Source organism: Camelus bactrianus, chromosome 15, assembly GCF_048773025.1.
Source record: "Camelus bactrianus isolate YW-2024 breed Bactrian camel chromosome 15, ASM4877302v1, whole genome shotgun sequence".
In the NCBI taxonomy this organism is placed as follows: domain Eukaryota; kingdom Metazoa; phylum Chordata; class Mammalia; order Artiodactyla; family Camelidae; genus Camelus; species Camelus bactrianus.
The window spans coordinates 31,447,531-31,472,925 of record NC_133553.1 but is presented as its reverse complement, the minus strand read 5'-3'; the positions used below and the strand labels follow the sequence as shown (position 1 = coordinate 31,472,925).

The 25,395-nt window shown below is 49.0% G+C and overlaps 1 protein-coding gene across 12 annotated transcripts in view; it reads left to right on the top strand.

Annotated features, from left to right (window-relative positions):
- CIB4 (calcium and integrin binding family member 4) overlaps positions 1–25,395 on the top strand; it is a 95,330-nt gene that overhangs the window by 1,384 nt on the left and 68,551 nt on the right. For 2 of the 12 annotated variants that reach the window (XM_074341789.1, XM_074341788.1), the window contains exons 1-2: positions 4,098–5,016; positions 5,198–5,287. The exons of 6 other annotated variants lie outside the window; for them this stretch is intronic. The gene's annotated coding sequence lies outside the window, so the exon portion shown is untranslated. Of the gene's footprint in view, positions 1–4,097; positions 5,017–5,197; positions 5,288–18,673; positions 18,781–25,395 lie in introns of those variants that run through there. 4 more of the 12 variants (XM_074341782.1, XM_074341784.1, XM_074341785.1 and 1 more) reach the window with 2 other exon arrangements.

Here is a 25,395-nt window from a genome sequence, read left to right as displayed (position 1 = left end):
TTGGGCTGGGCTGCCAGGGACAGCACTGGACATCACCATGGAGCATCCCAACAGAACCTAGCTGAAAAAGGGGAGGTGGAGGGCCCAGATCAGGAGGCTCACTGACAGACTGGAGGAGCCGGGAGACCTCTCATGCCTCAGTTTTCTCATTTGTCAACATGGTATGGTGGTGGTGAGGAGGGCAGCCTGTGGGGTCGCAGGCGAGGCGTCCCTGCCCCTCTCAGAGTCTTGCTTCCTTATCTCCTCAATGAAGTGCCATGGCAGATGATTCCACAGGCCTTGCTTAGCTCCAGACAGCTCCAGACTTGGATGGGCTGAGTGAGCAGAATGATTGGAATGCAAATCCCACTGCCAAGGAGGGTCAAAAAGTCTTTCACAGGACCCTGGCATGGGCCACGAGGAGAGACATGGGAGAGGCCCCAAGGCCCCGGACAGAGGAGGATAGGCTCAGAAGGCAGCCAGCCAGAAGCAGGAGCACAGTCTGCCCACATTCTAGGCTGACCTGTCACTGCCTGATACTAGACTGCTTTTCCCAGGAGTGCCACCAACCCATTCCTGCCTTCCACCATTCATTCAACAAGTACGAATCAAGCATCTGCTGTGTGTCAGGCGAGGCATATTACATTCATTATCTCTAGTCCTTATCACAGTCCCGAAAGGAAGGAATGGTTATGTCCATTTTATAGATGAGGAAACTGAGGCTAAAGAAGGCAGTGCAGTGAATCCCCCAAGGATGTTCAGCTGGGAAGAGACAGACTACCTCCTAAGCCTATGCTCTTCTTTACGATGACTCCTTGAACATCCTTTTTTTTTTCACTGTAAATGGGATAGTTAATTATACTGGCTCTTGAATAGAGTGTTGTAAGGGATCAAAGGGAATGGCATGCATGTAAATCAGACACTACAAGGTTCTATAACGACTTCTTCTACCCTAGAACTCAGGTCTCCGACCAGATTGGCACTGACTGGTGGTGCTTTGTCCCTGCCCCCTCTCACTATAAGATGTTTTGATTGTGTCAGATGCCTTGATCTGCCACAGACTTTCTGGTCCTGCCCTTTTGGCCATACACTCAGCCTATTGCAAGCTTTCCCTCTTGGCATCTTCTGGCTTTTTGGCAGAAAAGCGCTGCCTTTCCTGACTTCCCAGGGGTGGGGGAACAAGTTAGATCCCGTGTTCCTGGCCACAGACACCTTAGAAGCCAGTTCCCCAAAGCCAATCTAGAGGAGCAAGTGGTTCACTAGGCCTGTTTTTCAGTGTAAAAGGCTGTGTGTACAGGTCTGTTCATCTCTGGCTGCCAGGCCAAACTGCTGTGCAGATGAAAGGTGATACTATGAGTGAAAGAGCTTTGGAAAAAGGAAAAAGCTCTTGTTAGGGGCAGGGCATTTATTATTAATTATGATAAAGCTTGTTCTTACAGCATTTCAGAACTGGAAAGACCTTTAGGGATCATCTGGCCCAACCCTCTCATGTTACAGATGAGGAAACTGAGGCCCGGAAAGTAGGAAGTGTGTTTCCCAAGGTCACACAGTGAATGAGGCAGGGCCAGGACTCATGTGCCATGGCTGGGGTCTTTCCTGTTGTTCCTTGTTATACATGGGATCAGGATACCCACCAGTGTGGTCTCCTCCTCCTGCCATTCTTCACTCCCTTCTCTTAAGGAAGGGGGACCGGTGGGGGAATTGTGCAGGTACCAGTCGAGATTTCTGAGTAACCCCGGGGACTTGTGGGCAGAGGTCCCATGAGCTCGCCCTTGGCCTGGGTGGGATTATGACAAAGACCTTGAAGCCTATCCCACTCCCTTCCATCCAGGACTCTGAGGACCTGCCTGTACCTCCCAGCCCCCTGATGGGGATGCCCCATCCTCTGCCCAAGGCCAAGTGTCAGAAAGCACCTGTCTTTTATAGATGATAAAAACTGCTCAGCTGTGGCTTCTCCATGTTCTTGTATTTCTTCCAATCCATTGGTGACTTCTGTGGGGGAAGCTCTGGGTCAGAAAGAGATTTTTTTCCATCCTTCAAATTGTTATACCAATCAGCCTTCTGTGTGATGGTTTTCTGAAATCCTGTCCAATAGAGAACACAGGGTGGAGAGTTGGAAGGCCTAGGCTGGGGTCTGGCTCTGCCACCTGCTTGCTGTTGGCCAGTCACTCCTCCAGGGGCCCTGGTTTGCACAGCCATAAATGGAGGGGTTTGGATCAGGGCATGACTACTGCCTTCATTTATAACATCCCATGACCTTCCTGGCCTGCTTCTGCTTCCCTAGTTCTTCCAAGAATCAGGAGAAAAGAGGGTATAGTCACTGCTTTTAAGACTTTAGTTTGTGAGGAAAAGGACACAATCAGAGTTAGGATAAATGGTACAAAATTCAATTATCATGAGTTGCTGCATATTATTATGCACTAAACATTATACACATTATTTTCCAGTTGTATATTCTACTCCATTCCCCTCTAAGCTCTAGGCACATCCAAGTACTTTTATGTTTCACTCCTGGCTCCCATGGCTCCCATAAGCTGTGATGTTGGTACCTCCTTGCCTCCTTTGTTTTCTATTTAGTGATCTCCTATTCAGGCTTCAAGACCCAACTGAAAGGCCACACCCTCAAAGAAGCATTTCCCAATTGCCCCCAATCAGAACCACTGGCTCCTTTGTGCTTCCACAGCAACCTGTCTAAACGTCAGTTTAGTAGGCATTGCTTCTGCCTTGTAGATTAGTCAACTCTTTTAATATTTATCTTCTTCACTGGCTCATTATCTTCTCCAGGCGGAGACCCTTCTTACTCACGTTACACCTCCCACAGTGGGGACACCCACTTTGCACATCAGTGTGCAGTGAAGGCTTCAAAGCATCCTCACCTGCTGGGTTACAGATCAGCAATGTCAGTGGGGCGAGGGGCACAGATGGCAGGGAATGGGGCAGAAAAACCCTGGGCAATCTGCTTCTGTGACTCTTTACAGACAGTTACTTCTAAGGCTGGAGAAGTGCCGCATGTTTTAAAGGAAGAGGATAAAGACAAATGTGAGTGTTCAGAGGCCCGAGGAAGCATGTGGGGAGGGCATTGAACTGGGAGTCCAGGTCCAGGGGCTTGGTCCCAGCGCTGCCACCGACTACCAACTAGCTGGCAGGCTTGAGAGAATCACGTTGCCTCTCAGTGCCTCAATTTCCTTTCCCACAGGATGAAAGGATCGACTATCTTGAAATGTCTCTTCCCTGCTCTGATGTTCTGTGATGTTAATGACAGAGGAGCAATGTTCTGTTGATGTTAATGGCTGTGTGAGCAGTGCTCATTCTATGATGGCCAAGAATGCTGTCTGAAAGATGAGGGGCCCAGAGCCCTCTCTGTCCATTACTATCCAGCCCCCCTTTATTGGCCAGTTTGACTGGAGGATGAAGGCAGGGAGCGGTGGGGTAGGGAGAGAAGGAGCTGACTCCCCAGTCAGACAAACGCAGATTCAAATCCTGACTAGCAGTTACTAGCAGGACCAGGGCTTCCCATGAAATTCTGGGCCAGACCATAAGCTCCTGCAGGGCGGGGATAGGGCCTTCCTCACCTCCATGCCTCACAGGCCTTGGTGGAGACCTGGCACAGAAGTCACTCTGGAAACACTCCTCCATCCGTTCCAGTAGACCTGGCTGGGCCAGGTGGGTTGGCAGGGCCTGGGGCCATGGTTCACCGCAGGAAGGAACATCCAAGGCTATCTCAGCATCAAGCCAGGGACTGGCCTGAGAAGGGGGAAGGGCCCTGTGCACCAGGAGTTGTCTCAGAAAGAGAGCAGAGAGCCGCCCCAGGGATCCTGGCCTCTGAGGGCAGGTTGATGGGGTGCAGGGTGCTTAGGCTATGACGGAGGGGTTTCTTGGTGTATCTCTGCAGGGAGGGACATGGAGAATTAGTCTGGATTTACAGAGCATAACCAGTCCCAGTGCAGCCAGCTTGCATTTGTCAAGAGACACTATTTGTTTAACATCTCAAGCCCAAACCAAACACAAAAGGCAGCTGTTCACAAAAGAGAGGTGCTGGGAACTGTTGGAAGGAGAGTGCCGCCCTAGGAGGCAGACACCTGGCTCTGTTCTCAGTCCTGCCCGGGATGGGTTGAGTGTCCAGCTCAGGACACAGGGTCTCCTGCTGGTGAGAGTGAGAACCAACCAATCTCCATGGAGTTGCTGTCGGGGATAGGCTTGCTTCATTTGTTAGCAGAAAGCCTTAGTCCAAAGTCTGCACCTACCACATTGGATGGATCCCTTCCTCTAAGACGGCCTGTTTGGTGGCCTCCCTCTCTGACTCTGAGTACCACACTGAGATGAGCAGCCTCCTGTGTGTGTCTTTAAGGACCTGCAGGGAGTTCCCACTGGGACGCGTTCCCAGAAGTGTCATGGTGCTTATGCCCACTGCATGGCACTAAACGCTGCTGGGCTGTCCTCATTGTGGCTTTCTTGGTTTTCACTCTCCCTAGCAGTGCCTGAGATTGCCCACTTGGTCCTCATTGACACTGGTGTGATTCACTTTTCTGTTTTTGCCACTTGTATGTTTTGCTCTTTTCTGCTAATTTCCCCCTCTCTCTCCCTTCTCTTCCCCTTTTCACATCTTCCCCTCCACTTACTGGGGTCTCAGGCAGGCCAGCAAGTGATAGGAGAGTAAGATCTGGGAGAAAACCAGCCACTGGTCTCCAGCCTGGTGTGTGTGTGTGTGTGTGTGTGTGTGTGTGTGTGTGTGTGTGTACACGTGTGTGTGTAGGAAGCAGCAAGCCTGAGACTTTCAGCTTCAGTCTTGGTCTTCTCTTCTCTCCTTCGTCTATCTGCCAGCCCTTGTCCTTCTCCCCTCCACTCACATTCTCCTTTGTGTTTGGCCAAGGCTCACAGAATAATTAAAGCTAGAGGAAATCTTAGACCCAACAGTGCTGATGAGGAAACTGAGGCCTGGCGAGGGGGGGTCAGACCTCCAAGCCTCACAACTTCCCGGGCCAGAGCTGGGGCTGGAGCCCAGCTACTCTGCCTGACCTCCAAACCTTTAGCTGCAAGGTAAGTGCACTAAATGCTCCCCCTTCACATTGCTGGAATTAAGTCCCTTAAGCCTGTCCTCGGCAGAGATTCTGAAGCAGCCATGACCTGTATTCTCTGTCAAACGTGTTGCTGCTAAGGAAAAAAGTGAGCCTGGAGATCTAGTCAACAGCCTCACAAATCTTGAAATCCTTCATTGCAGGTTTATGGCTTCTGAGAAGCCAGCGGAGGCAGCCTGTTCTCAGCCCCGAATGCAATAATTACAATAGCACTTGCGATGATTAATCAGCCAGTGAGTATTGAGTGGCGCCTGTGAGCATGCATGGCATTGTCTATGTGTGTCCATCTGGGTCGGGGAGAGGACAAGAGAGGTGGATTTATTCCCAACAAGCAGGTTTTAGGTGTCCTTCCCTCAGTGGAGGGGCTGGGTCGCCACAGTGGCACTCCTTGGATAGAGTCCTGATCTGCTCGGCACTGCAGCTCTTTCTGCTGGGGAGGAGTCCTGTCCCCTGTGGTTCCAACTGCTGGGCTCCGGACCATACTGGGAGAGAGGAATTGATGAAGAGAAGCAGGTTCCAGGCTGTCAACCAGATTAACGGGGGGCCTCACCGGTGTGATGTCCATGGCACAGTCAAGGAACTTGGGGTATTCAGTCTGGAGAAAAGATGCAGAGGACGTGTGAGCTGTCACACAGAGGAGGGGTTAGCTTTGCTCTGGGTGGCCTAGGAGGGGCCCGTGATCTGTGAGGAAGTGCTTCAGTTGAAAGAGCTTTCAGCTCAAAATAGATGGAACGTTCTCCACGCTGCTGCAGAAGGAATGAACTGCCCAGGACGAAATAAGCTCCTGGTCAGTGAAGGAGTGAAAGCACAGCCTGATTGATCCCCTGGTTCAGGCTGTTTTGTTTTTTTAAATCTTTTTTCCTTCCAGTTTCATTGAGATATAATTGACATACAGCACTCTGTAAGTTTAAGGTGTACAGCTTAATGATTTGACTCACATACATCATGAAATTTTTACCTCTTAAGTTTAGTAAACATTCATCATTCCATATAGATAACAAAGAAAAGAAAAACAATTTTTTCCCTTGTGATGAGAACCCATAGGATTTACTCTCTTAACAACTTTCATATGTAGCAGACAACCGTGTTCATTATGTTTATCATGTTGTATATTGCATCCCTAGTACTTATTTATCTTACAAGTGGGAGTTCATATCTTGTGACTGCCTTCATCCAGTACCATCTCCCTCCACTCCCCTGCCTCTGGTGACCACAAATCTGATCTATTTTTTTTTTCTATGAGTTTGTTTGCGAAGTATAATTGACCTACAACCCTATGTTAGTTCCTGGTGTACAACATGGTGATTTGATTTTTCTATGTATGACAAAATGATCACGTTAAGTCTAGTTATTGTCTGTCACGATACAAAGATATTCCGTTATTAATGGCTATGTTCCACACACTGTACATTTCATACTGGCGACTCATTTATTTCATAACTAGAAGTTTACCTCTTCATCTCCCTCACCTATTTTAGAAGGATCCAAGGAGATAGTACAGTGCCTGGCACACAGTAGGTCTGCAAGAAATGCCTTTTGATTTGCTTGCTAAAAGTACTGAGTTTGGGGCTAGACTAGATGTGCTTTGTGGTTCAGTCAGGCTCAGTTCACCTTCATGGAGAATTTCCTCTGTGCTAGGCTCTTCCACCCTCCTTGAAATGCTGCAATTCCCCAGCCCCAGGGAGGGTTGCCCCTGGAGTCCTGGCTGAGCCTTCACAGCCCTGCTTTCTCCCAGCTCCTCCCATCCCCTACCTGCCCCAAAGCCCCCACAATTTTACCCTGCAGCCTGCTGCTTGCAAAGGCCCAACACTCACAGGTTGGTGTAAGGGCCTAGAGGCCCACGGGCTCCTGCAAAGGAAATGAGCCTCTGGCAGGCTAATTACTGGGCGCTGATTCTATTAAGCAGATAGCTCGCTCTAGGCAAAGCAATTACATCTAATCAGCCCCTTGCAGCAGTCCAAAGGGACAGCCGTTTGAGCCAGACACATGCGTGAGTAGGAGCATCAAAGCAGCCTGTGGCTCAGGCCTGGGCAGTTTTGTTTCAGGCTAAGGGTTGCTCAGAAAGTGGTCCCCTGGCTCCTTCCCTGGGCTGCCCGGATCTCGGCCACACTCGTGCTGCAGCTCTATCAAAGCAGAACTGAATGGAGACTCAAAAGACCTGTGATGAGACTTGGCTCTGCCACCAAGGAGCTGAATTTCACTGGGGAGAATACTTCTCTGACCCAAGCCTCAGTTTCCCTGTCTGTCTAATGGGTAGGATGGACTAAAAAGGGCCCATTCCAAGTTTGAAACTGGAGTCCATCTTGATATCGTATTGTATATTTAAGAAAGTCTTAAGAGAGAAGATCTTAGTAAAGGGTTCTTATAAAAATATAATAACAATAATAGTAAATAAAGAGGCAGGAAGAAACTTCTGGAGGTGATGGATACGTTTACAACAGGGGCTGTGTGCATGGTTTCATACCTATCTCCAAATGCAACAAGTTGTGTATATTACATATGTACAGCTTTTTGTATGTGGATCATATCTCGATGTGGTTTTAATTAAAAAAAAAAAAAAAAAAGAGAGCGAGAGAGAGACGCTAGCCTATCTAGTCCACATGGTTTGGATTCTAGTCCAGGCTAAAATGAGCTGACCAGCTAGAAAAGAACTTTTGAAGTCCTCAAACATGGAAATATGTGCTGCAGGATCTAATTACTCAGACTATTTTTTTTTAAAAATAAGGGAAATAATGCATTTTTAAAAACTATGGATGCCCTCCTGACATTTTTGCCTCCAGAAATTTAATGAAATGTGCGTTCCCCAAAAAACAGCCAAGATTTTTTTGACCATGATTTAGTGGCTTCTGCGTCACAGATTCTTTGAGGAAGCTGGGTCATGTTAGCAGGGGAAGGAACAGGAGGTCCCTGGAAGTGAAGGGGTGATGAGTAAGGTGGAGACAGGAGAGTCCTTGGGCCATGGCAGGGTCTGTTTGATCTGTGCTGGTTCTTTTCCCAGAAGAAGAACTCCCTGAAAGCTTTCTGGACACTGTCAGAATGCTGAGGAGAGATTTAAACATTAGTCCCTCCCATCACTGAAATTCTAGGATTCTGGCATTAAGCAGCTGGAGTGACCAAAACTCACCATACTGGCAGCCTAGTGGAGGGAAACCAGAAGGCAGGAGACCTCTGCAGTGACCAGCTGTGGGAGCAGGGCAAGCCACGGCCCTTCTGTGAGCCTGTCTTCTCCTCTACAGCACGGGAAGATGAGAGCATCTCCAAGTAGTCCCCCTCACACAGTGTTTGCAGGACTCCAAGTGAGATGGTGAATGTGAAACTAAGACTAATTAATTAATTCTAGTAAAAGGTGAGAATGTAAACTGAAAAGCTTCGGTACAGCAAAGGAAACCATCAACAAAATGAAAAGGCAACCTATGAAATAAGAGAAGGTACTTGCAAATCATATATCTGATAAGGGGATAATGCCCCAAATATATAAAGAACTTGTACAGCTCAATAGAGAAAACCTAAACCATTCAGTTAAAAAATGGGCAAAGGATGTGAGTAGACATTTTTTTAAAGCAGACATAACAAGGATCAACAGGTACATGTAAAGATGCTTAACGTCACTTATCACTAAGGGAATGCAAATCAGAATGGCAATGAGCTATCACCTCACATCTGTTAGAATGACTATTATCAAAAAGACAAGCAATAACAAGTGTTGGCAAAGATGTGGAGAAAAGGGAACTCTTGTGCACTGTTGGTGGGAATGTAAACTGGTTCAGTCACTATGGAAAACAGTATGGAGATTCCTTAATACATCAAAATAGAACAACCATATGATTTTGCAATTTCACTTCTGAGTATTTATCCAGAGGAAGCAGAATCACTATCTTGAAAAGATATATGCACCATGTTCACTGCAGCATTATTTACAATAGCCAAGATTTGGAAACAACCTAAGTGTCCATCAGTGGATGAGTGGATAAAGAAAATGTGATACAGTTATACAATGGACTATCATTCAGCTATAAAAAAGGAGGAAATTCTGCCATTTGTGGCAACATGGATGGATCTTGAGGGCATTACGCTAAGTGAAATAAGTCAGGCAGAGAAAGACAAATCCCGTATGATCTGACTTATGTGTAGAATCTTACAAAAACTGAGCTCATAGATACAGAGAACAGATTGGTGGTTGTCAGAGGCTGAGAGTGGGAGGTGGGTAAAATGGGTGAAGATGGTCAAAGAATACAAGCTTCCAGTTGTGAGTCCCAGCAATGTCATATGCAGCATGGTGGTTATAGTTAACAACACCATATTGTGTATTTGAAAGTTTCTAACAGACTAGATCTTATAACAAGGGGAAAATGATAACTATGTGTGGTGATGGGTATCAACTATTATTGACAAATATTTGACAAATTATTGACAAAATCAACTATTATTATTGATTATTGGGGTAATCATTTAATAATATATACATGTATCAAATCATTATATGTAATATATTGTTCTATGTCAATTATATCTCAATTAAAAGAAGATGAGAATGTTATTATTAGCAGCTGGGACCCAGGTCTCCCTCTCTAACACAGCCTTTCTCTCTGTTTTGATTTTCATGACTGTAGCTTTGACAGCAGGATGGCCTTGCTGGAACAGACTGAGGGTCACATGACTTCCAGCTTTCCCTGGCCTTGGTGATCTCAGATGGCTGGTGCCCATGTAATCAGACCAAAGCCTTGGTCTGTCCTCAAAGAGGAGCTCTGGTGCTGATTGGCAACCAGTGGCCTTGCTAGTCTCTGCATAGCCTTTGGGCATTTGCTGGGGGGAGGAGAAGCAACCTTGATTCAGACACTGGGGTTGAGGAGAGCCACTTCCCTGGACCAGACTGGCAGGGAGGGTGGGGGGGAGGATACGGGGGTCAGGGGCACCAGGCAGGCCTGGATTGCCCTGCTCATCAGCACCCCGCATTAATCACTTGCCAGGAGAAAGGCTATGAGGAGAAAGCCGCGTTATTCCCCATATTAGTTTGAGAGTGGTGGGAGGGAAGGTTGGACCTGGAAGTTGTTGAGAAGCCTGGAGTGCCAGCCTAAGAAATTTGCCCTGCTCCTTGGAGGCAGTGTAGAAACACAAAAGGTACTTGGGCAGGACTATTCCACCAAGAGATCATGGCCTTCAGATCCAAGCCTGCATCCCTCGGCATGGGCTCCTGTCTCATGTGATCCGCCCAGCCTGCTTCTCTGGCCTCATCCCCTTTGCTCCCCTTTTAGGGCTCTCTGCCCCAGCTGTGCTGTGCTCTTCACAGTCCCTCCAAATGCTCCAGGCTCTTTCTTGCCTTTCTGCTGGAAATGCACACTCTGCCAGGTACAGATATGATTGTACTTAGTTCTCCCGACAACCCTTGGAAGGCTGCATTCCCATTTTACAGATGAGAAAACTGAGGCTCATGGCAAAGCCACTTGGCTAAGCTCTTACAGGTAAGTGGACAACAGATCCAATATTAAAACCCAAATCAGTTTGACTCTAATGCCTATGCTTTCACTTTTCCACCACACTCTCTTGCTAGAAGATGATTAAGGGCAGAGCCTGGCAGCAATAGAGAACTAGAACAAAAGGTGCTATCCACACACATAGCTAGAGCTTCAAAAGTACTGGTTGTGTGAACGAATGAGCAGCTCAGAGAGGAAGGCTGTAGGAAGGGCCAGGATGCAGCACCTGGCTTTGTCCCAGGAGGGACAGAGGCTTGACTCTGAGTAGGAAACAGGACAGAAGTGTGGGCAAATGACTCCAGCTTGCAAAGTGACCGGGAGACAAGACTGTCATGAGCGAGCTGAACTCAGTGACTGATCTGATGTGAAGAGGAAAGAGGAGGCCGAATTGTCCATGGCCCAGCCCTAGCATGCTGTCCTAGCACCCAGCCCAGGCAGGGATGCAGAAGGGTCTCCACAGCTATGCACAGATCAAGGATACCTTTGAGGCTTTGAGCTGGGTGTCTAGGAGAATGGCAGTGTCTCCAGCATACCGAGCAATCTGAAGGGGTAGGGACCATCCATCCACATGAATGGCGGTTGGTCCTGGCTCTGGGTCACCATGGGGAGGCACAGGCAGGTACCTGGCTCAGATGACTGAGAGATGGCACAGTCCAGTGATTCATGGACTCCACAGCATGTCAGGGAGGTGGAGATCAGCCGGGAGGCAGTGCTCTGGCGGAAGGGCACCAAGCCGTCAGGGAGATGGAAAAAGTGATGTCGTTAAGGAACAATGTGGCCAAAGGAATGAGCTGTAACTTGCTGGATCCAAAAGGACAAATGGGAAAACAGCTGCCAGAGGCCCAGGGGTGTCTGATGATGGCCTGACACGGCCCTGGGGGAGGGACTGAGCCCCAGCCCAGAGGCCAGAAGGGATCACCCCATAGGTTCTGTGGACCTTTTTTGTCCCCCAATACCTTGCCAAACAAGCCCTCTGGTCTATTAATAAAGGCTTGATGAATTGAGTCAAGGCAGACCTCCTGGGCAGAAAACTCAACCCTGTTTCAAACGAGTGGATCTAAGGAGGCTGTGAAGCAGAGGAAAGAGCACAGGTTCCAGGTGGGTCCCACTCCTGCCCAGGAATGTAGCCCACCTTCTTAAAATGGGTTAGAAGGAGTAGGTGCAATACAGGAAGTCCCAGTTCTTAAGTCTGGACTGGCATGTCACAATGCTTCCTTCCCTTACCTCTGTTCCCTCCTTTCTGGATAAGTGCTGGGGAAAACCAACCCCACACCATGGCTTAGGGAGGAAGCCAGCTGTAAGGCTTAGGTGACCTGGTCAGGGAAAGGAGCTTCCTGGGTCTAGCCTGGCTTGTGTGGGCCGTGGAAGGACTGAACTGATTAGAGGCAGGCCAGATCCTCAGCAGAGACTCAGTGGAAATTTCGAGTTTTGAACTCAGTTCCAAAGGGAGTGTGTGTGTGTGTGTGTGTGTGTGTGTGTGTGTGTTGTGGTGATGGAGGTCATCTGGTCTAAATTCCCACTCAACAAGGTGAGGAAACAGAGGCCCAGAGAGGGGAAGGGTCAAGGGCATGTGACATGATGATGATACTTAGATCTTGATTGAGTTCTAATCCATTGCTGTCTTTCCTACTAAGAAAAGTCTCTGAAAAAGAGATAGTGGGGTTCCAGGCAACGGCCAGGGCACCAGACTTTAGCGGAAGTGCTTGTGTGGACCTTGGGAATCTGGAGGAACTGGAGACTGATTTTTATTGTAGTCAAAATTGTTGAGAACCCAGTGAGCCCTGGGTGGGGCTGTGGCTCACCTGCTACGTGGGGGGGCCCAACTTGCTACAGAGGGGTGTTCTTTCCTGGTGGTTTTGGGTCACGGAGCTTTGGGGTCTGATGGGCTGGGGCTCCAGGAGGTGACTGATCTCCAGAGGCTTGAGAGGGGCATACACACGGTCGCACCAGGGTCTCTGTCTGCCCTGCCAATGGTGAACCCAGAAATACACTCTCTTGTTTGCCCCAAAACTCAGTCTTGAGAGCACATCCATTGCATGTGTGGTCCCACTGTCATTGTCCATTTTTCCAAAGATGAAGGATGGCTCCAGGGTCCACCCAGATGGTAAATGGGGGCAGTGGGACTCCTGGGTCATTCCCCACACACACTACGGCATCTTCTTCCTCTGTCTGCACACACCTTCCAAAGCCTTCCTCAGGGCTTGTGATTCTCCTTAGCTGCCAGGCCAGGCCCCTTGAATGTTTTCAACTGTAAATCCTACTTCTCACCTCCTGTGTCTGAGCCCTTTCACTCTTAGGCTGGACCAACCTTCTCCACAAGATTGGGGGCAGGATGCAGAAAGGGAAGTCCCATGCCCCTGTACAGAGAGGGAAACTGAGGCACGAGGCTGGCCAGAGCCAAGGCTAGGATCCAGGAATTTCTGTCCCCAGGTCCAGCAAGAGACGCCCAGAGCTGCAAGGAAAGGCAGCAGGCAGAGAAACGCCATTCTGTTTTCTTTAGCTTCCCAGCTGGGACTGAGAGCCCTAAATCCTCTCTGAAAAAACAGAAAAGGGATTTAAATAAAATCAAGATATTAACCTTCCAAAATTGGACACCCCCCTCCATAGAGAGATTAACTTCTTTCCTAAGCACTTTTTTTCATTTCTATAAACATCTTAATTCACACCGACATCATGGTCAGCCTGGATTATGGATGGATGGTCTTGTCTCAGCCACACATGCACACGTGTGCAAGCACACACACACATGGAGCAGCAGAGAGAGCACTGGATAAGGAGTTAAAGACCTGGGCTTTATTTCCAACTCTGCCACTGAACCTGGGACCGCAGGTTTCTCGCCTGTAAAAGGGGAGGCTGATTTCCCAGCTCACTCTCTGGCACTGCCCGGCCGCGTAGTGTGGCTCCCCTTGTTTATTTCCCACTCTCCCCCTAACCCCCTGCTTCTCAAGGGCCCTGCCTGTTTCTCTCAGAACCTCTGACAGCTCAGGCCTGAACAGCACGCACTCCGGCTCTGTGTGGGGGTCAGGGCTGCTTGTATGGTTATTTCAGCTCTGCTGTAAATGCAGAGTCACAGGTAAAACACCCAGCACAGGATCTGAGCTCATGGTAGGGGCTTCCGGAAGCTCATTCCTTCCCCTCCCACCTCCTCTTTTTAATTCACCTGGTCACTCATCCCCACCTGTGGCCATGTTCCCTTCCTCGGCCTCAGCCGCTAGAGAAGCCACATCATTTTTTTCTAGTTTCAGGCTCGGCTTGTCCATGTCATGTGGCTCCAGTATGAACTCCCGACTGATTCCTGCTGCTTTTAGGATGAAGACCTAGACCCTCAGCATGGCCTGCAGGGGGCTCTCGTGGATCCACACGTACCCCACCCCCAACCTCTCCAGCCTGGCCTCGGGGATCCACTTGCCCCACCCCTCTGGGCTTTCAGAGCTTTCTTTCAGGTCCCCAGTCTTGTCATGTTCCTTCCTTCTTGGCCTCCCCAAGAATCTTACCTCCCCCTGGACTCACCCCTGTCACCTCTGGGCTCACACCTGCTCCTGTGATGGTCCCTTACCCAGGAAGTCCTCCTTGACCACAGGGAGGTAAGGTCCCTTGGTCTATGGTCCTCTGGCTCCCCTCTCCTCCCAGATGACAAAACACCATCCTAATGAAAAGAATGGTTGTACCTCAAGCATTGGATGTCTGTCTCCCCCGCTGGACTATGAACTCCAGGAAGGCAGGGACAGGTCGATGTGTCTGTTTGGCTCAACACTGTCTCCCCAGCACCTGCTCAGCATCGGGGCGCTATAGCTACTTGTTGGGTAAATGAATGAGTGGCATCTAAAATTGCTCTTTTTAAACACACCTGAAACCTGGCTTAGCACCTTCCATGAAATCCAGGCACAGCATTCTCTAAAACAGCTTTGTTCTTCTCTAGGTATCTACTTAACCTCCCCTAGAGGTTCCCTCTTTTCCCTCCTGATGCCATAGATTCTCAAAACCTCCAGTTTCTTTTTAAACGCACCTCTGACCTGCTGACAGCTTCAGTCCAATCAAGCAGCAGATTTCGTATCCACGTCAGTTTCTTCCACCTTCTGACAAGCCCAATCATTGCCAAACCTTGATTATGTCCTGGTTCTTGAGGCTGCAGCCAGCTGTGGTTATTCTCAAATCTTGTCGCCGGGGAGGAGGGTGGATGTGGGCTAGACCTGACTCAGCGAGGACCAGGAGAGAGATGCCGAGTGTCCTCAGTGGCCTGGGTAGGGGTGGGCCACGGCAGTGGTCTGGTTCTGGTTGGAGCAGAGGTTGTGTGAATCCCTATTTGACTGTCATTTTGGCCAGTGTTCCTTAAAGAATGTTCATGAAACAGTGGTGCCTTGAGATGTTTTGCAAAAGAAAAAAAATCCTGTGCTTTAACACATTTGGGAAACTCTGAGCATCACTCAGAATTAGTTCTTGTTTGCAAGCATCAGAAGCCAACTCTGCTAATTTAAGCTTAAAAGGGATTTATTCTAAGGATTTTGGGTGGCTCACAGAGTCTCCTGCAGGGTCAGAAAACCAAAGTCAGAGGCAGAGCAGCCAGGAACAACATCTAAAGTCATATTGTAGGACTGGCCCCAGGAAGACCCCACTGCTGCCAACACTGAACTTGTGCTTCATGCTTTAGCTTGTGCCACTGGCTCCACCAACACCGGAAGCTGCTTTTAGAACTGCCACTACTGTAGCCTCTGGAAGCAGATTGGAGCTGCTGCCACCACCCTCACCAGAGTGGGATCCTTGCTTCTTTGAACCATGGGCTTTGGATTGAAAGCCTGGGGAAATGCGTCTAGTGGTGGAGTGAGGTCATGTGCCCGCGTGCTAGCTCAAGAAAGGCTGTGACAATGTGAATTTCCCATTTCATTTTCAGCTTCTGTACTGGGAGGCAGCCTTTGCTTGAAAACATAGGGGAAATCTTTAAACATAGAAAGGGAGGGCAGATGGTGATTAGCCCAAAACAATGACAACTGTTCTCTATGCTGTGGAGCCTGGACACCTGCCTTGCGAGTGGGCTGTGCTCTAGGACAGGGTCTGCCAGTCTCAGTACTGTTGGTGTTTTGGGCCACACACTTCTTTGTGGTGGGCTATCCTGGGCATTGTAGGATGTTTAGCAGCATCCAGGCCTCTACTCACTAGATGCCAGTAGCACCCCTCCAGTTGTGACTGCTAAAAACCTCTAAATACATTGCCAAATGTCCCCTGGGGGGATGACTTTGCCCTCAGCTCAGAACAACCGCTCTAGGAAATCTGCAGGACATTTGTAATACGTTTGAGGAAGCAGGGTTGATTTAACCTGGTTTCCCAAACTTATTTGACTACAGGAACATTTTTTTCCTCCAGCTCCCTTTGACTTTATTTCACAGAACTTACTTCAGGAAATGCTGGGGTGGTAACTAGGGGCCTCGTCCTACACGGTTCATGGAGGTAGGAGGTTGTATAGGCCAAATGGCACTCCAGATCTCCCTGTCATCACCTTCCCCACCTGTCAACCTCCCCGAACAAGGCTGGGGCTCCTTGATGTCTGGCTTTGTGCGGAACCACTCTCTGGGGAGTTAGTTGTTACTCTAGGAAAGACTCCCAGGGCCCCAGGGAGGAGCCTGCAGAATATCATTCAACGTGGAGAGTCAGTCTTTCTCCCTTTGGCTGTGAACCTGCCCTGAAGGCACAGGTATTGCTCCAATCACCTGGGACACACCTCTGCCTATGGCAAGTGGTCCACTGCAGCCCCCTGCACTGTTTGACAAAGATCTCACAAGATTCAGGCTCAAGCCCAGTTGGTCTCTAATACGTAGGCCCAGCCTCCAAGTCTGTATCCCCAACACGTTCACAAGGTCAAGGCCCTTATTACTGCCCAAAGGATGCCCTGGACACAGGGACAAGTCTGCTCCAACCCAGGGAATATCCCCACTATCGTGATGCAGGATGGAGGTCCAGGCCCCTGAAGGAGGGGGCCACCACCCACTGGCCTTACCCTTGGGAAGGAAGTTTTGGACCTGCTCCTGCCAGGCTGGGAAAAGGAGCATAGGGAAGCATGTGTCCTGGGCGACTCGGCTACCCATTCTGGGGACTTCTGTGATCTGGCAGTTTCTCCACACGGGTGGCTCCGCTCCCACATGCAGCTTCACATTTGGAGCCTCCTCACGTGGCTTACAGTGTCTCTCAGTGACCTTGGATCTTAACCTTGGGGAGCTGGTACTCTGGAAATAGAGTGGCATCAGGGTTAGACAAACCTGTTTGATCTTGGTTGCACCACTTAATGGTGGAGTGATCTTGGCCATGTCACCTTTCTTTCAGAACTTTAATCTCATCATCTGTGTAGGTTTTTAAAAGTACTTTTCCTGCTCCTACATTTAAGAATTCTAGATTTTAGGCACTAACAGGTGGCTCCTGGATGGGGTTCCCCAAAGCCTCCCTGAGAATTTAGGGACCCAGCCTCTGGACCCCAGGGTGCATCTTCGTGGGGCAGGGGAGACAACTGGAATGAAAGAAAAAAAAAAGGCTTAAAATGCCTTGGATCCCAACCAGCCAGAGGATGCGCAAATGGAAAATTCCTGCTGTGTGTCAGAGGCCCACCTGGCCCGGGTGACAGCCCGCGAGCCAGACACACAGGCCCCACTGCGTGTTTAGACAGCACTTTCCTGCCCCGGCCAGAGCTCACCCTGCCCATCACCAACACTGGTCCTGGGGAGTGGGGAGGAACGGGGGTCCTCACTCAGGCCCTGGAGAGCTTCTTGTGTCTTAATATCTGAGCAGGGGCTGGGGAGTGGTAGTGTGAGCTGTAATAGGGAGAATGGGCAGTGGGATGCCCAGGTCTGGCCCCCAGTCTGCCCTGAGCTCGTCTCTACAAACCAGGAGTCCCCGTGTCCTCATCTGTGTAGGGTATGGGGTGGACAGGGAGGTCTGCCGGTCCTCATCAGCCCTGACACCTTCCACTGGCAGAGGCCTACATTCTCTTGGAGATTCCACATCTGCCTTGGGAGAGGCCAAGGCCCCTTTCAAGCTGGGGGCAACTCTCAGACGCTGCCCTCAGCCTTAAGCTCGCGTCCAAGGAGGCCATTGTCTGGAACTACGGGGCTGCTGACTTTGGCAGCACTCTCAGCGCCCACTGAGGTTTGCGGTGGGAGGCAGGCTCAGGGTGAGTGTGATGAAATGGACTCACCCCACTCAAAGACTGGGGGCAGAGGGGTGGGGATGTTAGACCAGGGAGAGGCCGAGAGGAGACCTGAGCCATGGGGGCAATGTTTGACCAGCATTATTTGGAGGGAGAGTCCCTGAGTCTAGAAATGCTCCAGGGACCAGATCTCATACTCTAGTGTGGCCTGAGAAGGTCACTGGGCCATAGCAGGGCCAGGATGGAGAGGCCCTCAAACTCTGCCCACATCTCACACTCACAGCCTCAGCTGTCTAGGGCTTCAGGACCCTGCTAGGGCAGCGGGTCAGGGTACGGATTTTCAGAGCCCTCCCTGAGGCCAAGGCTCATCTGCAGTTCCTGACTCTTGGGAGTTTGATTGGCAGAACTTGGGCCAGTGGGTTGGACCAGTTCTGAGAGCCAGACAGAGCCTGGCCTGGGATAATGGTCAACTCACCGGGGTGATGCCTCCTGGGAGGTCCCTTCTTAACTCAAGGTCCCACAGAGAGACTCCCTCTCGGTGCCTGTCACCTCTCCCCTGGATGCCAAGAAAATGTGTGACAAATTTCAACCCAGGCCACCACTGCTTCCGAACACTGTCCATCCCCAACCTGTCTCTGCCCAGACCACCCCTCAGGCAAATACTTAAAGGACAGTGCTGGAATGGCACTGCACACAAGCCAGGGCAAAGACAACCCTGGCCCACGGGACTCACTCTGCCTGGCTGCTCTACCCTCCTCCTCCTGGCCTGCCCTGCCCTTGCTTCCTTCTCTCCTTCTGCCTAAGGCCAGAGCTCTTTCTCTGAGCTCCCCTAGTCACTCAGAAGCAGTGTTCCCTTTCTCAGATCCTAAGTCAGCCCCTCAGCACCAGGGCAAACCTGCTCTCCCCCATCTGCTGGTGCTGCCAGTGACTTATTCCAGGAAAGGAGTACTGACCTGAGGTCAATTCCAGGACTCTGTCCACTCAGGAAACCCCTTCTCCTGTGTTTTGTTTCCTCACAGTTTCCAGCCTGTGTTTTGCCCTTCTGCATCCCTACATGCTCCCAGGAATTCGGGTCACCTGGAAATCTCTTTCTTGCCTCTGGGAGGACCAGAGTCAACATCACAATGTACATCTCTGAAATCCGAGAATGCTCCAGGATGGGTATAGATGAGAGTGTATGCACGTGTGTGTGTGTGTGTGTGTGTGTGTGTGTGAGTGAATTCGCATGATTTGGGCATAGGCTTGGTCCCCTCAGAGAGTGCAATGTCGCCCTCTTACAAAGGAGGTCATAGACCTTCTGCCTCCTCCCTTCCACGTTAGCCAGGCCAGGTGAGGGCAGGCTCTGAGAGGGCAGCTGAACTCTCCTGTGGGGCATGCCACAGAGCAGGGCATGGTTTCTAGGAGCCTGAGCCCTGCCTCAGGGCTCTTTCCACCCTGCTTGAGTGTTAAGAGAGGGAGGTGTGAGCCCAAACACTTAGTAGCGGGTGGTGCTGGAAGGCAGCTTAACCCTGGGGATGGGTCTGGACTCAGTGAGGTGTGGGATGATGTTTGGAAATGATCATCAGGGGATTCACTCACTTTTCCAGAGCATTCCTTTGGTCCCATAGCTCAGGATGCATCCTGATTTATGAGGCGCAGGATTCCAGCAGCTCTGAGAAGGTTCTGGTTTCTGCCCTGCTTGAGCTCCGAGGAGACGCGGAAGGGAGGGGCTTGCGCTGGAATGTTAGGAATTAGGAGCCTATGGTAGGACTGAAGCAGGCACCCACTGGAGGATGGAGGATGCTTCCACCTGCCTTTAGCTACAGACCCTCGGGCAAAAGGAGGCAGAGCCCCAAGGCCTGTGGGAAGCAGAATCTTCAGAGCAGACAGGCTCTCTGGACGGGCAGCAACTCCCCCACTGGTCCTCTGCATGGCTGGGTGCTTTTGCTTGGAGACTGAGCTTTTCTTTCACAAAGCACAGCAGTGTTCCTTGGAGCCACAGAGAAGACTTGTGTGCTGTGAGTTTGCTTCCATTTAACAGAGGAGAAGATTGAGGCCTTTGGTGAAGAGAAGCTAAGTGCATCTGGGTCTCACAGCCAGAAAGTTGTGGAGCCAGGCTCTACCCTGACGTCTTCTGATTTTAAGTTCAGTCTCTTCCCAGGAGCAGGGACGGCCTCACGGAGCCCTCCATTAGTACTGACTGTATAAATTGGGGCATGTTTCCCAAAGCTCAGTTTTCTCAGAAATAAAGCAGATATAATCAAGAATGCACTGGAGCCAGGTAGTTCCACCTCCTGAAAGCCAACTGTGTGTATTTCTTGCCAGTTCTGTATTCAGTCACCCGAGGCTGGTTAACTTGAAATGGGCCATGGCGGAGTACTTTTACCACAGAAATGAGTAGGCCTACAGGTCAGGGCTTTTCTCTCGGAGGTCTTGTTCTTAAGAATCTACCAGAACATCACTGGGGATAGTTCTCACCCTACAGGACAGAAGAGTGAATCAGATAAATTATGTCAAGTTCTTGCCACAGCGTCTGGATTGGAGCAAATACTCACAAGTGATTAGCAATGGGAAATGTTTTACTTTCTCGTCCTTATCATGTTTTGTCCCTTTATTCACTCAGGAAAGTAATTTGGGCAAGAATCACTTTCTTCTCAGAGAGATGAAGACATTGAGGCCCCGAGGGGGTAGGTGATTGAGCACAGAGGTGGTGAGAGGTGAGCCCAGATTTAAGCCCAGATATTTGTGTTCCTCACCTGGGGCCCTGGCCACTACCCTTGGCTGTTTTCCAGAGCCAAATGATTTAAGGTCTCAGAAATCTGGGGATGCTAGAGTCAGAAGAAATGTTAGAGATCATCTGTTGGCAGTTCAACAGATGAGGAAACGAAGGCCCGGAGAGAGAAGGGCCTACCCCAGGTCACTCCACCAGTCACGGCCCAGCTGGAACGGGGATCCCAGGCTTCTGGATTCCCCATCTACGTCTCTCTCCACTGGACCAAACTGCCTTTAGATCCCTGAACTGGGGTGGGGTTATCCTACCCAGAGAGCATGGCTGATGCGCCGGATGAAGGGGGTGGGATGGCTCTTAGGAAGACCACCATGTGTTCCTTCCGGGGAGAGGGGATGTTAAAATAATGTTATCTCTTCTGCCTACACCACCAACTTATGTGAAACTGTCCTGTACGTGCTGAAGTGCTTAGAAATGAAAGTCAGTGGCATTTTGTCAATCAGCAAACCTTTAGGAGCCAGAGGCTCCCACAGGCAGACTTTTGAGCCTCTGTGGGCAACAGGGCGCTGGCACTGATGGGCCAGAGCTGGACCCAGCTCCATTATCTCCATGGCCCTGCTCATTCTCCTGCTCCTCCTTCCATCTCTTCCTCCCTCCCTCCCTCTCTCTTCTTTCCTCCCTCCCTCCCTCCCCTCCTTTCATTTAACAACTATTCACAGATTTCTAGCCTTCTGCCAGGACCCCACTTGGTGCTAGGGAAGCAAAGATAAATAAGGCAAAGCTTTACCCTAAAGAATTTCACAGAAGAGAAAGAGGAAACAAACATGAGAAAGCCCCAGCAGGAATCTGTCCAGGGGCCAGAGGGGCTCAAGGGGCACTGTGATGGTCAGTTGTGCGTGCGTGTGTGCGTGTGTGTGTGTGTGTGTGTGTGTTGGGGTGCAGGCGGTGGAGAGAAGGGATGTTTCTTTGCAAAAGAAGCAGCTTCAGTAGCACTGAGGAGGTGTGAAATAGCCTGGAGTGTTCTGGAAATTGCAAACATGGGCTTGGGTTTAAAGCCTTCGTTTTGGCCTGGAGTCACACCCAGTTTGGAAGCCTGGCTGTGCTGTGCATGATCTGTGTCAGCCTAGGCAACTTTCCTCATTTGGAAAATGGGATGATAATTTTTACCTCCCAGGATCATTGTGAGAATTCACTGAGATCATTTATTGAGTAAAACATATTCTGGGCACCCACTACGTGCCAGACACTGTTCTGGGTATGAGAAGCCATAGTGAATAGGCTCCCTGCCCTTGTGGAGCCTAAACTCTAGTGGAAGCGGATGGGCAGTGAACACATCCAAACAGCCTGGTGTCAAGTTCCTGTAAGTGATGGAAAACAATAAAGCCAGTGTTTGGGTGGTTCCCCGGGCGCAGTCCCTGAGATGAGGATTTGTTAATGGCGTGGTCCCAGGGAGAGTGGTGGGGTGAGGAGCGGACAGGAAAGCGAGCAGGCCAAGTTGGACACAGGCGAAGTCCCGCAGAGGGCAGCCTCAGCCTGATGCCGTGGGGCCTCTGGGGGTGGGGTCTCAGCCTAGATGAGGGAGAGGTTCCCTTAGTACATGTTAGTATCATGCCTGGTGCACTTGTTAGCCATCAAATGAATGCCTCCGTAGCCTAGTCAGTCACTGTCTCTGTACCGCCTCCGCTGCCCCTTGCCCCCGTGTGACTCTGTGATCCAAAACAACCTGTAGCTTCCCCGAACCCTCCACGTCTTCTCATGCCTGGGTACCTCGGGCCGTGCTGTTCCCTGCTGGAATACAGCCTCTCCACTGGAAAATTCTCCCTGGAAATTCTCAGTCATTCTTCAAGTCTCAGCTCAAATGCTGCCTCTATGTCTGTGAAGCCTCTCCCAGGCCACCCTGGGGGCTTTCTTCTGCGTAACCTCTGGATTGGCGAGGCAATAATATTGCTTTAAAATTGCCTGTTCATGAGCCTGTCTGCCCACTAGGCTGGGAGCTCCCTGATGACTGCAGACAGGTTTTTTGTTTTGTTTTTCAGCTCTGGGTCTCAGGAAACATTTGCTAAATAAATAAATGGCTCCATCACTTAGGAGCCTTGTGCCTTTTGGTGAGTCAAATAATCTCCCTGAGCCTCAGCTTCCCCATCTGTAATTATAGCTACACCTAATCATAGTGATTTTAGGAGGCCAGATGAGGTAATCAATGTAAACTCTGAAGTACTATCCAGATGTGTTTTTGTTTTGTTTTGTTTTGTTTTTAGATCAAAAAGTAGAAGAGAAAATATCCATTCCGGAGCTCAGCAGTGGTTGTGGGGACCCAAATGGCTCCAGAAGGCCTTGGGTCAGTCTTCCAGTAGGAGAGGTCTGAGCAGGTGCCAGGTTAGCTCCCTGCCTTCTCTGACACTTCTTCTGCCACTAGCCAGGGCTTGAAGCTCTGGTTCTGGGAAGGAGATATAACCCTCGTGGACCCTCACTTTTTACTTGCAATAACTCAGAAGTAACAATACACACCCAAGCCGGTAATGTGGAGAGGAGCTGAAGCTCCATCCTGCAGGCGGAGGACTGATGAAGGGAACCTTGCTAGTTGGACACAGGATTCATCTGTGGTCACTGCTGCAGCTGAATCTTGCATAGGGACGACTTGACTCTGTAAACCTTGTTGTAGCCCACATCCAGGCTCTTCCAAGGCTGTTCTTCTTTTCCTGACTCTCTGAGAAGCCTGTCTTCCCTTCCTAGTCTGACCTTGTTCTTCCCTAGTATCTGCCAAGCCCTCCCTCAGTTATCCTGGTCGCCAAGGAACCAGAAACTGGATCCTTTCCTCCATTCTCCCCTGGCTCTAGGTTCTCTGGAGTCCTCAGTGTTGTTTCCTCTTTCAGTCGCATCTTGATGCCACCCAGAAATTGGGGGTCTTTTTAGTTACATCAGCACATGGAGATAGCCTCCTCATGGAAGTGCTTATGACTCCAGAGTCCCTTCTTTAGCCACAGTATATGGCCTTTTACATGTAAGATGGTTATTTATTCTTCAATGTATCATCATCAAACCACTCCTTAACTCCAGGTGGCCTGGCTTGCTTTCTCATCATTTTGCAAAAATTTTCTCGCTTCCTCTAAGACACCAATGAGCTATTCTTCACCAGCTTAATCAGCTGGTACAGCCCTGTGCCTTCAAGCTTCAGGTCTATCCCCAAGCCATTTAGCCATTCCCCAGTACCAATGAGTCCTGGCAAAGATCCAATATTGTGGAGACATAAATTCTTCCTAAATTAATCTATAAATTCAGTGAAATCCCAGTAAAAACTTAATAAGAGTTTTAAAAATGGAACTTTACAAGCAAATTCTAAAAGCCATCTGGAAGGAAAAATGTACAAAAATACCCAGGCGAATTCTGACACAGTAAGAACAACAAGAAGGAAACAGCTCTCCCACATATAAACATTCACTATAAAGTGGTCAATACAGAGTGATATTGGTGTATGAACAGATAATCCAAACAATGGAATGGGTAAAGAAATAGATCCATGGAAATCTAGTGTGTGCTAAAAGGGCATTTTAAATCACTAGGGAAAGACTGACTATTCAAGAATGGTTTTGAGACATTAGATTACCCACTTTGAAAAAAATTAAGTTAGTATATTGGTGATGGTTTTACTTTCTGAAAAGAGAATTCATTCTAGCCATTTTGGTCAGAAAGAATTTATGGAAGGCATGTATAGCTGCCAGAATTGTAGGGAGTGTTGGAGGAAAAGATTTTAGGTTGAACTTACCAGGACAACTTCTAAAGCCACAGTGCAGAACTGAGCCACTGAAGGAGATGTCATTGCTGCAGTTTGGAAGCTTCCAGACAGCAGGAAGCTTTGCTATGGAAGCTATTCCAAAACTACCACCTCTGCCAGGATCTCTGCTAGTAAAATAGAGGCTGTGCTGTCTTTTTCTCCATGTAACTCAAAGCTTCATGTGAGTTGTATCTGCTTGGGTCTTCTGGGAAGTAGACACCAAGATGGACTTAGGGGGGCAAGAGATTTGTTGGGACCATGCCTATAAAAATAAAGGGGATAAGGAGCAGGAGTAGCAGGGAAAGCCTTCAGACTATAATACAGGTGTGACATTTGTGAAAGGAAAGGGAGGGGAGAAGATTGAGTAGAAAAAGCTTCAGACTGCAGTGTAGCATTGAGGAAGTCTTGGCCACTACAGAATTGTCCTTGGAAGAGTTCCTCTCTGTGGGGCAGAAATGGCCATGACTTAGTTTCTTCTTCATACTCAGTCACTGGCTTGGAGCTGTGGAAGATCCTGAAGACATCCAACTGGGGAATCTCCACTACATCTGGAAATCAAGAAAAGTCTCTGCAATATGGGAAGGCACACCAGAAGGGCACTGATGTGAATTTTGATCCAGCTAATCTATAGTGTCTATTTACCACAGACCCCTACCTCACAGCACATACAAAATAAATTTCAGATGGATGAAAGAAGTACAGGTAAAAAAACAAACCTATACAATTATTAGGGAAAAAAAGGAAAAAATAGGGACACATTTCTGTAACCTTGGAATAGGGAAGGCCTTTTAAAGCAAAACACAAAATCTAGAAAACATAGAGACATATTTCAAATTAGTTTTTATTTAATTCCATGTTTTAAAAAAAGTAATGAACATTAACATACTTAATGGTGACAAAAGATGCTTTTCTTCTAAGACTGGGGACAAGACAAGGATATCCCTCTCACTAGTCCTGGTCAATACCATGCTGAGAGATTTAACTAATGCAATAGGACAAGAAAAGGAAATAGGATATACAGAATGCAAAGGAAGACAAAAACTCTTTGTTTGCACATAACATGATTGTCTGTGCAGAATCACAAAGAATTAATGAAAACTCCTGGAACTAATATTGTGATTATAGTAAGGTTGCAGGATACAAGGTTAATACACAAAAATTAGTTACCTTCCTGTATACAGGCAATGAATAGTTAGAATTTAATATTAAAAAGAAAACACCATGTATATTAGCACAAAAAAGAAAGAAACAAAGAAAAACAA